This window comes from Littorina saxatilis, linkage group LG6 (assembly GCF_037325665.1).
Source record: "Littorina saxatilis isolate snail1 linkage group LG6, US_GU_Lsax_2.0, whole genome shotgun sequence".
NCBI lineage: Eukaryota > Metazoa > Mollusca > Gastropoda > Littorinimorpha > Littorinidae > Littorina > Littorina saxatilis.
This window is the reverse complement of record NC_090250.1, coordinates 35,244,656-35,258,615: the sequence shown is the minus strand read 5'-3', so window position 1 is coordinate 35,258,615 and position 13,960 is coordinate 35,244,656. Positions and strand designations below refer to the sequence as shown.

General features: G+C 39.7%; 1 long non-coding RNA gene across 1 annotated transcript; it reads right to left on the bottom strand.

The window, feature by feature from the left end:
• Window positions 1-2,424: 2,424 nt before the first annotated feature.
• LOC138968172 (uncharacterized) lies at window positions 2,425-4,399 on the bottom strand. The gene is made up of 3 exons (XR_011456095.1): window positions 4,240-4,399; window positions 2,967-3,103; window positions 2,425-2,574 (listed from the first exon to the last, which is right to left on the bottom strand). It is a non-coding gene; the product is annotated as an uncharacterized lncRNA (long non-coding RNA).
• Window positions 4,400-13,960: the final 9,561 nt, after the last annotated feature.

Here is a 13,960-nt window from a genome sequence, read left to right as displayed (position 1 = left end):
AAATAAAACGACTGCATCTACTTCAAGTTGCCTAAAGGACATATCACCTGATGATTTAAACACACATTTTTCCAAAATAGCTGAAAAGGCTGTTATAAATGATAAAACAACCTTAAATAAATTGGAAGCTTTGGAAGACTTCTGTAAATCAAAACAAATTTCATCTCAGTTAAATATTCCTCCGCTTACGGTGCCTGAAGTATTTCACGCACTCGCTCATTTAAAGCAAACGGGTACCCGGGGAATAGACGGGCTTGATGGAAGGATTCTAAAGTTATCAGCCCCTGTAATTTCTGACACCCTCACTTACATTTATAATCTCTGTTTAGAAAAAACTATTTTCCAATAGCCCTCAAGCAGGCTAAAATCATTCCTCTGTTTAAATCTGGCGAAAAGAAAGACCCCTCAAATTACAGGCCGATTTCTATACTTTCAGTATTATCAAAACCACTGGAACGACATATAAACAAACACCTATTATCGCACTTTGACCTCAATCAATTATTTCACCCTAACCAGTCTGGATTTAGAGCTCATCACTCCTGTCACACTGCCTTAGTCTCTCTTGTTGACCCTATATTAGATAGATGGGAAACTCCTTCACTGCGCCTGCGAGGATGGTCGCTTACCGCAGGAAAAGGTAACTGCGTATGCCACGAACTGTCCGCGGCGGTCCGCGGTAGTGTAATACCGTCCCTTGCAGAGCTCTTCTCTGCCGGAGATACAACTTAACCGATTCTGTTCGGCTTCCTGTTTACATTTTAGCGCTTGTTGTGGGATAAAGGATGTCGACAAAAGAGTATTTTCTGAAGTGGGACGACTTGCCACTGGAGTACATTTTTGGAGAATTTACGGAGGATGATGTGAAAGCGGTTCCGAACCTGAAAGTGACGAAATCGCAAGCGAAACGGTTCTTCCGTCTCCTGCAAGTGCAAAGCGTCAACGTTCGTCTGCTAAGAATTTCAAGTGTCCCGATTGCACCAACAGTTAATATAGTTATGCCTCTATCAGCGGTTTCAGAAGACATGTCACCAAGAAGCACAACAAGCCACATTTGAAAGGTAAGATTCCATATATATATATATATCTGCGCGTGTGCGTGTGTGTTTCATAATTATTATCATAATAATATAGTCTAACTGAAACACCTACCCTAATTATGGGTAATAAAATAAAAATGTAATTTATTATAGTATTAGATTACATGGAATACCAACATACCAATCACAGTAAAACCGTGTTATCAGTGGACCTTGAAGCCCAACTGACATATTAATGCATCTCCTGAAAGCAGTGAAGTAGGAATTTGTGAATGGGGATTTCTGTTATAGTAGACATCTGTTTGGGAACCTGCATACTTACAAAACATGTTCATTTTAGTTTTTACATGATGAGCAGTAAACATGAATTGTGCTGTGTATCCTGATGTTGAAATTTACCTGACTGCATTCATTAAGTTGTATGTTATCATTCTCTGTTTCAGCCAGTGAGCATTGAATTGACAACGGTGACGCCCAGTCTGATGCAGTTGCAGTTTTAGACAGACTGGTTGAGGGAGACTGCTGTGACGCTGAGGAACACCCGCCTAAGCAATGCAACCTTCAGAGACCTGCTCATCGACGCTATTAAAAGGATTGAAGAGGATGCCTATTTTAATATCTTCAGAGAAATCATCTCTTACTGCCATAGCGCCAAGTATCGTCTCAAGAGATGGCAATGTGGATGAGATGATGAAACATTTAAGACTTTATAAGCTTCACTCATGCGTCAATAATAAAGATGCAGGGTGCACAGATGTAAACAAGGTACCATGAACTTATGAATGATATTCCTTAGGTTCAGGACTGAAGGTATTCATGTTCAGTCACTTTATGCAGCATGTGCATCTGGTAGACATAGCTTGAATCAGTATTCAGATAGCTAGCATGTTTTGGACATATTTGGCAGTCCATACTGATCTCTTTCCTCAGTACTTTCAGTGTATGGGTACAGGTGAACTGATGTGTGGAGTGCAAGCATTTATATTTGGGAACTGAACTGGTTATGTTGTCCTGTCAAACTCTGTGAAAAATCCAGAAGCAGAATAATGGTTTTCTTTTCCATTGTCATGTGCATTTTGTGGTACTGCAAATATTCTGATGCTTGTGTGAATTTTAAACTGTGCTCATATGCATAGTGACGTATACTTCATTCATTCATTGTGACTGCATTCATCTGCCTGCTCTTTGGTTTTTTGTGTGTGAATAAATTAGTTTCCTGTCATACAGTGTTATCAAGTTTTGGTATGAAGGTGATGATGTGTGCTTTCTTTTCTATCACCTCTCCCTATTTTGGTGGTTTTTTTTTGTTTTGTTGCATACACAATAAATAAGAACAAAGCAAAGAATCAAAAATTTTCTGAGTAATTTTTATTAAACACAACACATGTCATCAGTTAAACTTAGTTAATCTTTAAAATCTTCGGTTCCTGATGAATCGCGATCAACAGTTAGCTCCGCACACATCGGCCCAGGGCAGTCCTCAATCAGAAAATCACCCCACTCCCAAGGTTCTGCTGGAGCACCCTCGTCAAGCCTGACAAATAAAAAGAAAATATAGTCATTTAATCTAACTTGATATTTCCAACAACAAGTACATAAGTAGCCTTGGAAATGTGTTTATAGAAAGACTAGTAGGTCCTTTCAAGGCAAAAACTGAAAAAGGCTCTGCCTATGAACATTTATTTGGCCCTGTTGTCATTGTGTTATGTTATTATACATGTATGGCTTTGCTTTTAACTCTGTCTCACACTCACAGTTGGGAACAGGAGAAATATGTAGTTAGTCCCTCCTTTTTGCATTTCCCTTCACAAATCATAAATCCAGGCTAGAGTACTTGACATACCTAAATTCGGTCATCCCTTCTACATTCAAAACTGCTGACAATATAGTGTATTATTTTAAATTAAAATTATGAAAAATACTTACTGGATCTGAGTACAAAACTGCAACAACTTGTCTTCCTCAGTCTTCATATTCTTTTCTTCAGCATTCTTTCTGCATGCTGCACCCTGTTTGGATCTCGATCCTTTCCGAGGCATTCCAACACGTTTCCTCCGCCCCATCTGGAAGATCATTAAAATAATGACAACATAAACATATTACAAATGCCCCTACATAAATAACCAATTAAATGTGTTTCTGATTCCTTGTTGCAACACTCTTTGCAAACAATAATTATTATTATAAGTATAAAATTAACAGCTCACCACTAACAAAATTTAAAAAAAATGTATACGCTTTGACTTTAAGGTAACTGTAAATCTGTTAAATTATCATTATTATATGAAATTAAAGTCAGATAAGCAGCAGTACAGATATGACACATGTGCAGATGAATTGTACAGGAAAAACCCTTTCTTTTCATATATGACATGACATATTTTATTATTTATTTGACTATTTGATTGTCGGTAGAGTCATGCAGCAATAGCTCTTAGACTAGGACTGAAATTCTGTTATCATCTGCAAATATGTCCAAATATCCCAACTTTAATGCAATGATTTAATTAAAGTAAGAAAAAGAAAGGAATAATGGATGCACCTTGCTTTCAAAAACATAATCATTAACACCATTACATTTTTTCTGAAATTTTCTGAATTTTTCTGTTGAAGATATTGATTGCAAAAGTTTTGGAAATTAGCAAAAAAAGACGCATTTTCGAGGCTTCCCTGCTGAAAACATTTTAATTCTGAGACTTGAGCAGACTTTTTAGTATACATCGTGGACTTCATGTTTACAAAGTTCGCCGCCATGCATTACTATCATAAACAAATTACAACACACACAGGGCAGCTTTAAAATCAAATGCTTCTTTTTATGTATTTTTCTTGACACAAAATGCAACTTTTGCACATCGGACTTTGAAACTTTTCGGCCCTGTTGAATAATTTCACGGGACACCGTTTTCAGTTTTACTTTCAACAATAACAACTAGCGTAAATCAGTTAAAATTTCAAAATTAGTTTTATTACTTACAAAGTTAGTGAATGCTTGCCCCTCTGCCGATCTTTAAAAAATCCACAATGAATGATTTCATCATGAAAATGGAACCATCGCGTGAAAACGCCATTTTTTCTCAAAGCCGTGACCGGCGGCGTAACAGACTGCCAACTTTGATGCTAACTTACGTCGGTTTTCATGAGTTGAATGACAAAAAGAAAACAAAAACGTGGACTCCTGATAAATATAAACACTCACCTTGAACAAGAGATGTCGAATTCCAAGTGAAAACGCAGTAAACAGAAATAAACTGGACGGTAAATTCCCATGCGCAAAGTCTGTGACCTCTGGCACTAGTCAGCTGACGCGTCTCGCGCATCGCGGTAAGCACGCATTTCGCGTGAGGCGGGGGAGTTTCCTATCCCTCTAATATAGGTCCCAGTGATCAGTGGTTGGAAAAGATCAACGATAATGAATTTTGTGGAGCTGTTTTTGTCGATTTTGCCAACGCTTTTGATGTAATTGATCACAAGTTGTTACTGAGGAAACTCACATTGTTTGGACTCGGGATTGATTCTGTTGAACTTATAACTTCTTTTCTTATTGACAGGCAACAGGCTGTATACGCAAACGCCTCAGCATCAAGTATGCAGGATGTACGATATGGCGTACCACAAGGGTCAGTTTTAGGCCCTCTCCTCTTCTCTATATACATAAATGACCTTCCCCTTCACATTGAGAATTTATGTGAACTTTTTGCAGATGACACAACCATACATTCTAGTAACAAAAATTTAAGTCGTTTATCAGAAACACTGCAAGAAAGTTTAAACCAGTTGAGTGAATGGACTGAGCTAAATCACATGTCCCTTAACCCCCAATAAACAAAAAGCATGATAATAACAACTAGGCAAAAACGCCAGAACATAACCTCAATATTTCACGATCTAACGGTTAATAATAAACTTGTTGAAAAAGTCGACCATCATAAAGTTTTGGGAGTGACCATTGATAACAACCTGTCTTGGTCACACCACATCGAACAACTGTCTAAACAAGTGTCCAAGAAGGTCTATCTATTATCTAGAATCAAGCACTTAATTTCTGAATTTGGAAGCCAGGAAATTATTCTTTAACTCTTACCAGTTCGCTCCCTTGCCCATCGTAAGCAAGCTTACGATGCCCCCCCTGTAGTTTTCCACTGACCAATTATCTAATTATTTTTTATTTTATTTTATTTTTTTACATTGGATGGGTTGGACAGTGGATAAACTCATATTTAAGACACACTTTATGACTGAAACAAGCTGGGTTTTTGTTATAAGTTAGTTATAGAAATGCATTATTAGGCACACAAAAAAAAAAGTCTGTTAACGGTAACATAGGCCAAAAAAATAGGGTCGGTAGGTCGGGACTTTTTTTTATTTTTTTTTTATTTCCCCAAAACATATTTTTAAGTTATTTTGCCAAAAAACAAAGCCCCCCTTTTTTTCCATTTTTTTTTTTCAATTTTTTGTTGGTTTTTTTTCAAATTTGTTTTTTCAATTTTTATTTTTTTGTTTTTGTTTTTAACCAAATGCCAAACAAAAGTCTAGGGTCGCGCGAAAAAATAGGGTCAGTCAGGATACCGTAAACAGAATATTTTGGGGGGGGGGGGCCTTAGGCATGAAACGTCCAACTTTGAATTTTGGGTTGGGGTATTCAGGTGACAATAACTTTTTTGTTTATCAGCAAAACTCTATAAAACCTTGCTATGTTATGTAAAATGAATGCCCAAACAGACTAGTTAGCAGCATATCTAAAATAAACTGAACACAAAAAAAATTTCTTCTTTGTGTTTGTCACGTGTTCCAAAAAGTGGGCGTACAAATTTCAACAAAAATCATGTTGTCACCCCCATAAAATTTTTACCTTTAAAGATAGCACAATTCTCTTTGCAAATATGAAAAGCTTATTCATTTTCCTTTCATTTGATATATAACTTTCTATATTTCATTTAGAATATGACCCCAGATAGCCACTCGGCAAGTAGGCACCAACAGCACTGTAAAATATGCCCTAAAACCCCCGAACTGGTAAGAGTTAATGCTCATATTCAGTCTGTTATTGACTACGCGTCTACCTTGTGGGACTCGGCAAGTGAAAATTCATTCAAACCACTAATTAGATTACATAAACGAGCGCTTAAAGTAGTCTTATTAAAGAAAACAACCCTATCTGAGTTAGACTACATGAACTTAGGCATTCTTCCTCTGAAGGCAAGGCTAAGTTATAATAAAGGTACCCTTATGCATAAAATTATTCATGGATGTGTACCTCAAACCATATTTTCCAAATTCACGTTAAAAACTTCACGCCAATTGATGAGACTGAACATGCCTCTGCCTAGGATTGACCTATTCAAATCTAGTTTAGTCTATTCAGGTAGCAGTCTCTGGAACACTCTTCCGACAATCCTACGGCAAACTAGCAGCACACACGTTTTTAAGACCAGATATACGTCTTATCTCATGAAGTATAAATAAACATCTGTTGTCGCTAGAATGGTTGTTAAAACCAACAACCGGTGCTTTTTAACAATGTATTATTATTTTTATATACACTGATTCTTTCGAATGCAGTGTATGTCCATGGGCATGGCACTTACAACGTTGTTGCGTCAGTGCAATCTACTCTATAATTCTTAACTCATGTCAAATGAACTTACATTTTTCATTTAAGCAATGTATTGTATGTAAATTGATGATATGTTCTTACTTTCATTTCTATTATAATCATGTAGCAGTAGTTTGTTTTCTTTACTTGCTTATTCTTTAGCAATTTTAGACTAGTCCCTCTTTACGGCGAGGGCCAGATGTAAAAAAGCAGATCACTGCTTACTCTATTACCCTCGTAAAATAAAGAATTGTTCTTGTTCTTGTTCTTGTCCCTCTCTCTTCCCTTCTCTTAATTATCACGAATTTTTTTAAACAAACATTAACACAACCGTTAATTCGAAACTACATGTATTTTACACTCAAAAACAAAACAAAACTTTCCAGACAAACCAAAGTACTAACAAGTCGCGTAAGGCGAAATTACTACATTAAACATTTAGTCAAGCTGTGGAACTCACAGAATGAAACTGAACGCACTGCATTTTTTCACAATGACAGTAGTCCGCCGCTTGTGCAAAACGGAGTGAAACTGACGAGCCTGTTCAGCGCGGTAGTGGCTTCGCTGTGCTGCATAGCACGCTTTTCTGTACCTCTCTTCGTTTTAACTTTCTGAGCGTGTTTTTAATCCAAACATATCATATCTATATGTTTTTGGAATCAGGAACCGACAAGGAATAAGATGAAATTGTTTATAAATCGATTTCGGAAATTTAATTTTGATCATACTTTTTATATTTTTTAATTTTCAGAGCTTGTTTTTAATCCAAATATAACATATTTATATGTTTTTGGAATCAGGAAATGATTTAGAATAAGATGAACGTAAATTTGGATCGTTTTATATAAAAAAATTACAATTTTCAGATTTTGAATGACCAAAGTCATTAATTAAATTTTAAGCCACCAAGCTGAAATGCAATACCGAAGACCGGCCTTTGTCGAAGATTGCTTTACAAAAATGTCAATCAATTTGATTGAAAAACGAGGTGCCGCCTCAACTTTTACAAAAAGCCGGATATGACGTCATCAAAAGTATTTATCGAAAAAATGAAAACAACGTCCCGGGATATCATTCCCAGGAACTCTCATGTCAAATTTCATGAAGATCAGTCCAGTAGTTTGGTCTGAATCGCTCTACACACACACACACACACACGCACAGACAGAGAGACAGACACACACACATACACAACGACCATCGTCTCGATTCCCCCTCTTATGTTAAAACATTTAGTCAAAACTTGACTAAATGTAAAAAAAAAAGCCGAACCATCCAGGGATTGTTCCCAAAGGAAGATAACAGGATCAGGGGGATCTAAATGTGTTTAGTTTGTCACAGCCTCAAGTGATTCGCAACAGTGCCTTTAGACGAGGAACGTCTGCATCCAAATTATATTATTGCGGATATTATCATTGTGTTCGTTTGTGCGTCAAAAGCAGTCCATCATTCTGTTCTTATGACAAACCAACATTTTAGGTCTGTTGAATTTTGCCTATTATTTTGTGCGTGCGTGAGTGTGAGTGTGGGCATGTCTCTGTGAATGTGTGTGTGTGTGTGTGTGTGTGTGTGTGTGTGTTTGTGTGTGTGTGTGGTTGTGTGGGTGAGAGTGAGACAGATCACACTAGGTCTATTTGTATCATTTTCTGTCTGTCTCTTTGTTTGTCTGTCTGTTTTTTCTGTCTGTTTGTATATCTGTTTGTCCGTTCGTCCGCCCGTCCGTCCGTCCGTCCGTCCGTCCTTCCGTCCGTCCGTCCTTCCGTCCGTCCGTCCGTCCGTCCGTCCGTCCGTCCGTCCGTCCGTCCGTCCGTATATCTGTCTGTTTGTCTGTGGGTGTGTGTACAAAAAAGAAGTGAACAAACCTTCGATCTGCAGTCTCGCCATTCAGTACCTCGTTCGGTCCCAACCCTCCTGCCTTTTCAATCCATCCCCCTCCCCCAATCACCTCAGATCATGTCACCATATTTAACATTTTCAGTAGGCAGGTGGAACGATCGACCCACCAATTACCATATCCCACAATACACCGCAGTCCAGATCCTCTCACTTCCGGCAGGACTTGCACGAGAAACCTTGCGCAAGGAACGCGTCATTTCGGTGACTGAGCAATTCGGTCATTTCAAGAAATTAGACTCGTGCCTGATTACCCTTCTTAGGTTACTAGTTGACGGGATGGGAGTGGGTGGGTGGGTAGGGCGACGGAAGAGGGAAGTTGTGTGTGTGTGTGGGGTGGGCATATCAAATCAGTGGAGCCGAGTTTCCTTCTTTGGCCCATGCATTAGGATTCAGCAAGCTGTATATATACAAGATGTCAACAACCACCACTGATATAGCAGTATCCCTTCCTTATTAGCCCTCAAGCAATCCATTTAGGGAAAGCTGATGACAAGCCCTCTGCTGCCTTTCCGAGCTCTAAAACATCGCAGAACACAACCCTTGGCAGGAGTGTTTATGTTATCGCTCGGCCAGGAAAGAACAAATTTGCAAGCAAGACAAGGAAGAGAAATGAATTTCTGGCTGAAAATGTGCACAGTTAAGAAGTCACACACTGAGTCAGTTTAGTAGAAAGAGACATAGTCAGTACTATCAGGGCTGCTTAATAATAATACACACATTTTAAATCATCAGAATACACTCTCTGCAATCTTCTATACTGATTGCACAAAGAAACATTCAATGCGGAAGAAATCAGTTAAATACTGCTGTTTCCTACATGTCGAACCGGTACATAAGAATCACATTACACCGCCAACCGAAAGACCAAACTTGTCAAAGTTTTGTAAGTGAACACTACATCTTACAAGCAACAAAATATGCATGTTAGTGCATTTACACCTCCAGCATACATACAGATTAAACTTATTACGCTTAAAACAATATTTATGCTGTTTTCAAGAAAAAAAAGTGAGTGTGGTTTAAGCTTTTTGAATATTCCGCGCAAATTTCGATGCTCCGCCTTGCAAGGTCACGGCGGCCGCTAGCTGCTGAGCAGGAATTCGGAAATCTGTGGCACCATGCATAGGCGGTAAAGGCGCCTTCCTGTAACATTTACGTGGTTTTAAGTGTGTTTAACATTTCTCAGTTCCTGGAGCCCTTGCAATGATTATAATGATGACAAGAAGCAGAAGTTTCAAAGTAGTGTTACAAAATGTGGTTGTCTTGAAACAATTAACACAGGGTTTTTTCCATGTTGAGTGCAGCTGAGAATAGTTCTGTGTGAACTCAGTTATGCTGGTCCGCAGTAACCGAGCCGCTACTGTCGGAACTCGCGATAAAAGATAGGCCTAACCACAAAAAACACAATCGGCACTTTCTTGAAAAATCTTCCTTAATCTATTGGTATATATATGATATTACACTGACTAACCTTTTCATCTAAACCCTAGTTCTTCTTTACGAATGAATGTATTTTCTACTTTTGACGAGAAAAAAATAAAATGTATTCAGCTAGAGCCTATGGTTTCTTACTGCTGGGTCGGTGTCTGTAGCAGACGATACTTTGCCGCTCTGACAGAGAAACTGAATACAAGTCTAGAGTAAAGATAATGCAATGAACTTCGATATTTATCAACAGAGACAAAAGGTTCCTTTGGATATGCTTTCAAATAGAAATATTATATTCAGCAAGTATTTGTGTTGTTGAGTCAGAGATATAATATAGCCTACATTGATCATCTATCTACATAATTATGTCTGATCACTGATGATAAGTTGGAACTCCATTTTGACAATTTTAACACAGATGCATATATTTTCGGGAAAGTGGGTGAAACACTGTACACTTTTCTTGGCAGTGCGGCGGATCTATCCAATTATAATTAAATTCCAATCTTTAATTCCCCCCCCCCCCCCCGGGCCTCTCTCCGGCTGCTGTTTCTAAAATCATCTTCTTTTATTTTGTTAATCTGTTTGGGGGGCTGGGGAGGGGGGGGGGGAGATTGTGTGCTTTACAGAGCTCTGTTAAACAGATTGCTATTTAACCTGTGTTGCGGCCACTTCAGTGAATGCAACTCGGTTCATCCATACATAATCCCGTTTATTTAAGACGGAAGCACGTGACCATCCTGGCAATACTCTCTAAATAGATAAAAGAAAGTGTTAGCAGATTATATTTCACAGTTTTGGTTTTAATCAATAAGTGCTTGAAGCGATTTTAAATTAGCATAATGATTGACCTTGCTAAAATGTGCAACTGAGATACTTTATCGAAGTTTTTAATACAACATTTTGATGCAGTCATGGCAACGCGTATGCTTCAAAATGTCGTCTGCAAAACCCCCACATACATAGCAAAAAAGCTCTGGTCTTCGCTTTGCAGACTTCTCCAAGAGTTTTTACTGAGACTCGGTTCCGAGATTCTGAATTATAAACAGTGGCCACCAGAGATAAACAACGCCAACTCGCCTGCAGGCTAGCGGCGAAAGACAAACCGTTTAACGCTTGACGAGCAGGGGCTAGTGTTTTGTCAGCACACGCTAAACAAAACAAGGCAGCTATAACACAGGACTGTGAGCTCTAATACTGAATTCGCCTCCACTGTTTTGATATGGGTGGGGAGAGGGTGATTTTGTGTGTCTCTTGCGGATTGTCAGTACACGTCTTCAGTTAATTGTGTGCGACAGTCAGGACTCGAGGCCGACGTGTCGTGTCACTAACCAACCAAACAAACAAGCAAACAAAAGAGAGTACAATGTAGACAACGTCGACATGTGTGTGTGTGTGTGTGTGTGTGTGTGTGTGTGTGTGTGTGTGTGTGTGTGTGTGTGTGCGTGTGTGTGTGTGTGTGTGTGTGTGGTATGGTTGTGGCGTTCGGTCTTCTTTCCCGTCTGTCTATATATCTGTGTGTGTGTGTGTGTGTGTGTGTGTGTGTGTGTGTGTGTGTGTGTGTGTGTGTGTGTGTGTGTGTGTGTGTGTGTGTGAGTGAGTGTGTGTGTGTGTGTGGTGTGTGTGTGTGTGTGTGTGTGTGTGTGTGTGTGTGTGTGTGTGTGTGTGTGTGTGCAGACGACAGACACACAGACAGAGACAACCAGCCAGGCAGTCAAACATACCCAAAACCAGATCAATTTTGAATAGGGTAGCTTGACCCCAAAATATCGACCCTCACGTCCAAAATAAGGAGTTCCTCGTCGTTCCGCGATTGATGACGCAAGACCATGCAGAACTAAACCGTTAGGTATCGATCGCTGACAGAAATGTGTCACCACCACCACGCCCCCTCATCCGAACACCCCCCCCCCTCCCCATCTCGCCTCCTTCCTTGTACTAATCACCCTGGCCACAGTCACAGCATCGTATCTTGTCATTCATCAACTATTTGTCACGTTCGTCATCTCCCTAGAGGGTCTGCCATTTTGTTATCTGATCGTCTAGTTATTTGGTAAGTTATGTGGGGAGCATGTCAATTATTTCATCGTTAAAGGCTGTCATATTACTGTCGTTTTAATGTACTCTAGTTATTATGGAGGAGCGTTTGTTCGATTTTATTTGACTTATACATGGTGGCAGTGATGGTGTAGCTGGTGAAAAACATATTCGGGACATAGAGAATACTACATGGCTTGCTGTGTCGTACCAGATTTACACGAGTTGTTTTTTTAAATATTGAACTGCGAGCGAAAGCGAGCTGTTCACTATTTGAAAAAGCAACGAGTGTAAATCTGGTACGAAACAGCAAGCCATGTAGTATTCTGTTTATCCTACATACTGTACTTACGTGTATTTTACTGAAAATGTCCTGCAGTCGAGGCAGCTAAATTGAAGACGCTTGTTTTGGAACCTCGATCTCTTCCAAAGCCTCGTGCAATCTACTACGTCAAAGTAAAGAAACGTCACTATGAGAGTGTGGCGTGACGTGTTAGTTCTAAAGATTCATCAAGGATAATTAGCGAGCGCAATTTTTGTTTCTATAATGACGTTTGTCTCGGTGACTTTGGCATCATAAGCAGTGGAAAAAACAGGTCCCTGCCAGACTTGCTTGACATGACCTCATTTACAGGATATAAACACGTGTGATTTGAACGATTATTATCTCACGGGTGTCTCTCTCAGGCATGCAGGATAAATGATAATACAACTTGTGTCTGTCTGTCTGTCTCGCTGTCTCTCTGTCTCTGTCTCTGTCTGACTGTATGTCTGTCTGTCTGTCTGTCTGTCTGTCGGTCTGCCTGTCTGTCTGTCTCTCTCTCTCTCTGTCTCTCTCTGTATTAGGTCATGTCTGTCATTATCTTCTTTTAAAAGACAGCTCCGAAAGCACCTCTCTAACGACTAAGTCGGTGTACAATTTGTGCGAGTGTGTGTGAGGGTGCGTAAAAGAGAAAATGTATAATATGCTTCCTCAAGCACACTAATGTTTGTCATACTTTTCCCTACATGATTGTGTTTTATTTGATTTATTTTTTTATTCCTCATACTGTCTTGTTCTTCGTTTCATGTGTGTATTATAGTAGGGATTAGCTGTAAGAAAGGACCATATGGACCTAATGCTATCATCCCTCGGTAATAAAGCTCTCTCTCTCTCTCTCTCTCTCTCTCTCTCTCTCTCTCTCTCTCTCTCTCTCTCTCTCTCTCTCTCTCTCTCTCTCTCTCTCTCTCTCTCGCAGACACAGACACAGAGACAATAAGACATATTGACACACATACAGACAAACACACACACATACAGACAAACACACACACACACACACACACACACACACACACACACACACACACACACACACACAACAAAAATGAATCTTTTTTTTTTCCTTCTAATTCTTGTTTCCTTTACGTCAATGTACCCCGAATCTATACTCACCCCATGCCCACCACCTCCCCCTCCCATTCTCCCCACTCCCTCCATCAAGGTCCAAACACTACGTGTCAATGTGCCAGTGACCTCACCCACCCATAATCTCAGCATCCCATCTCCTCGTCCATCCGGACACCTGTCAGCGTGCCACCCCCATCACCACACATCTGATCCTCCCATCAATTCTCATCTTCCGCAGGTGTCAGTTTTTTTTTCTCGCCAGATATCCCTCCGACTCTGTCGCGCTCACTTCGACACCTCCCGTTGGACTAATTACCTTACCACACGTTCCATGAGACGGGTCCACCCGTATGTAAACGCCTGTACTTGGGGAAAAATGAAGGCAGCGGTGGAAACAAAGCAATTCATTTGGAATTCACTTGCAGGGATAGCGTTTGGTGATCGTTGAAACCCGCGTCCTTTACAAAATTGAATTAGGAGCACATGACGTCAAAGTCTGCCCGACGGAGTGTGAAGGGACAGATTGTGGGTAGGTTATCTCTTCACTGACACAGCTGTCCGCCCGAATTAGAC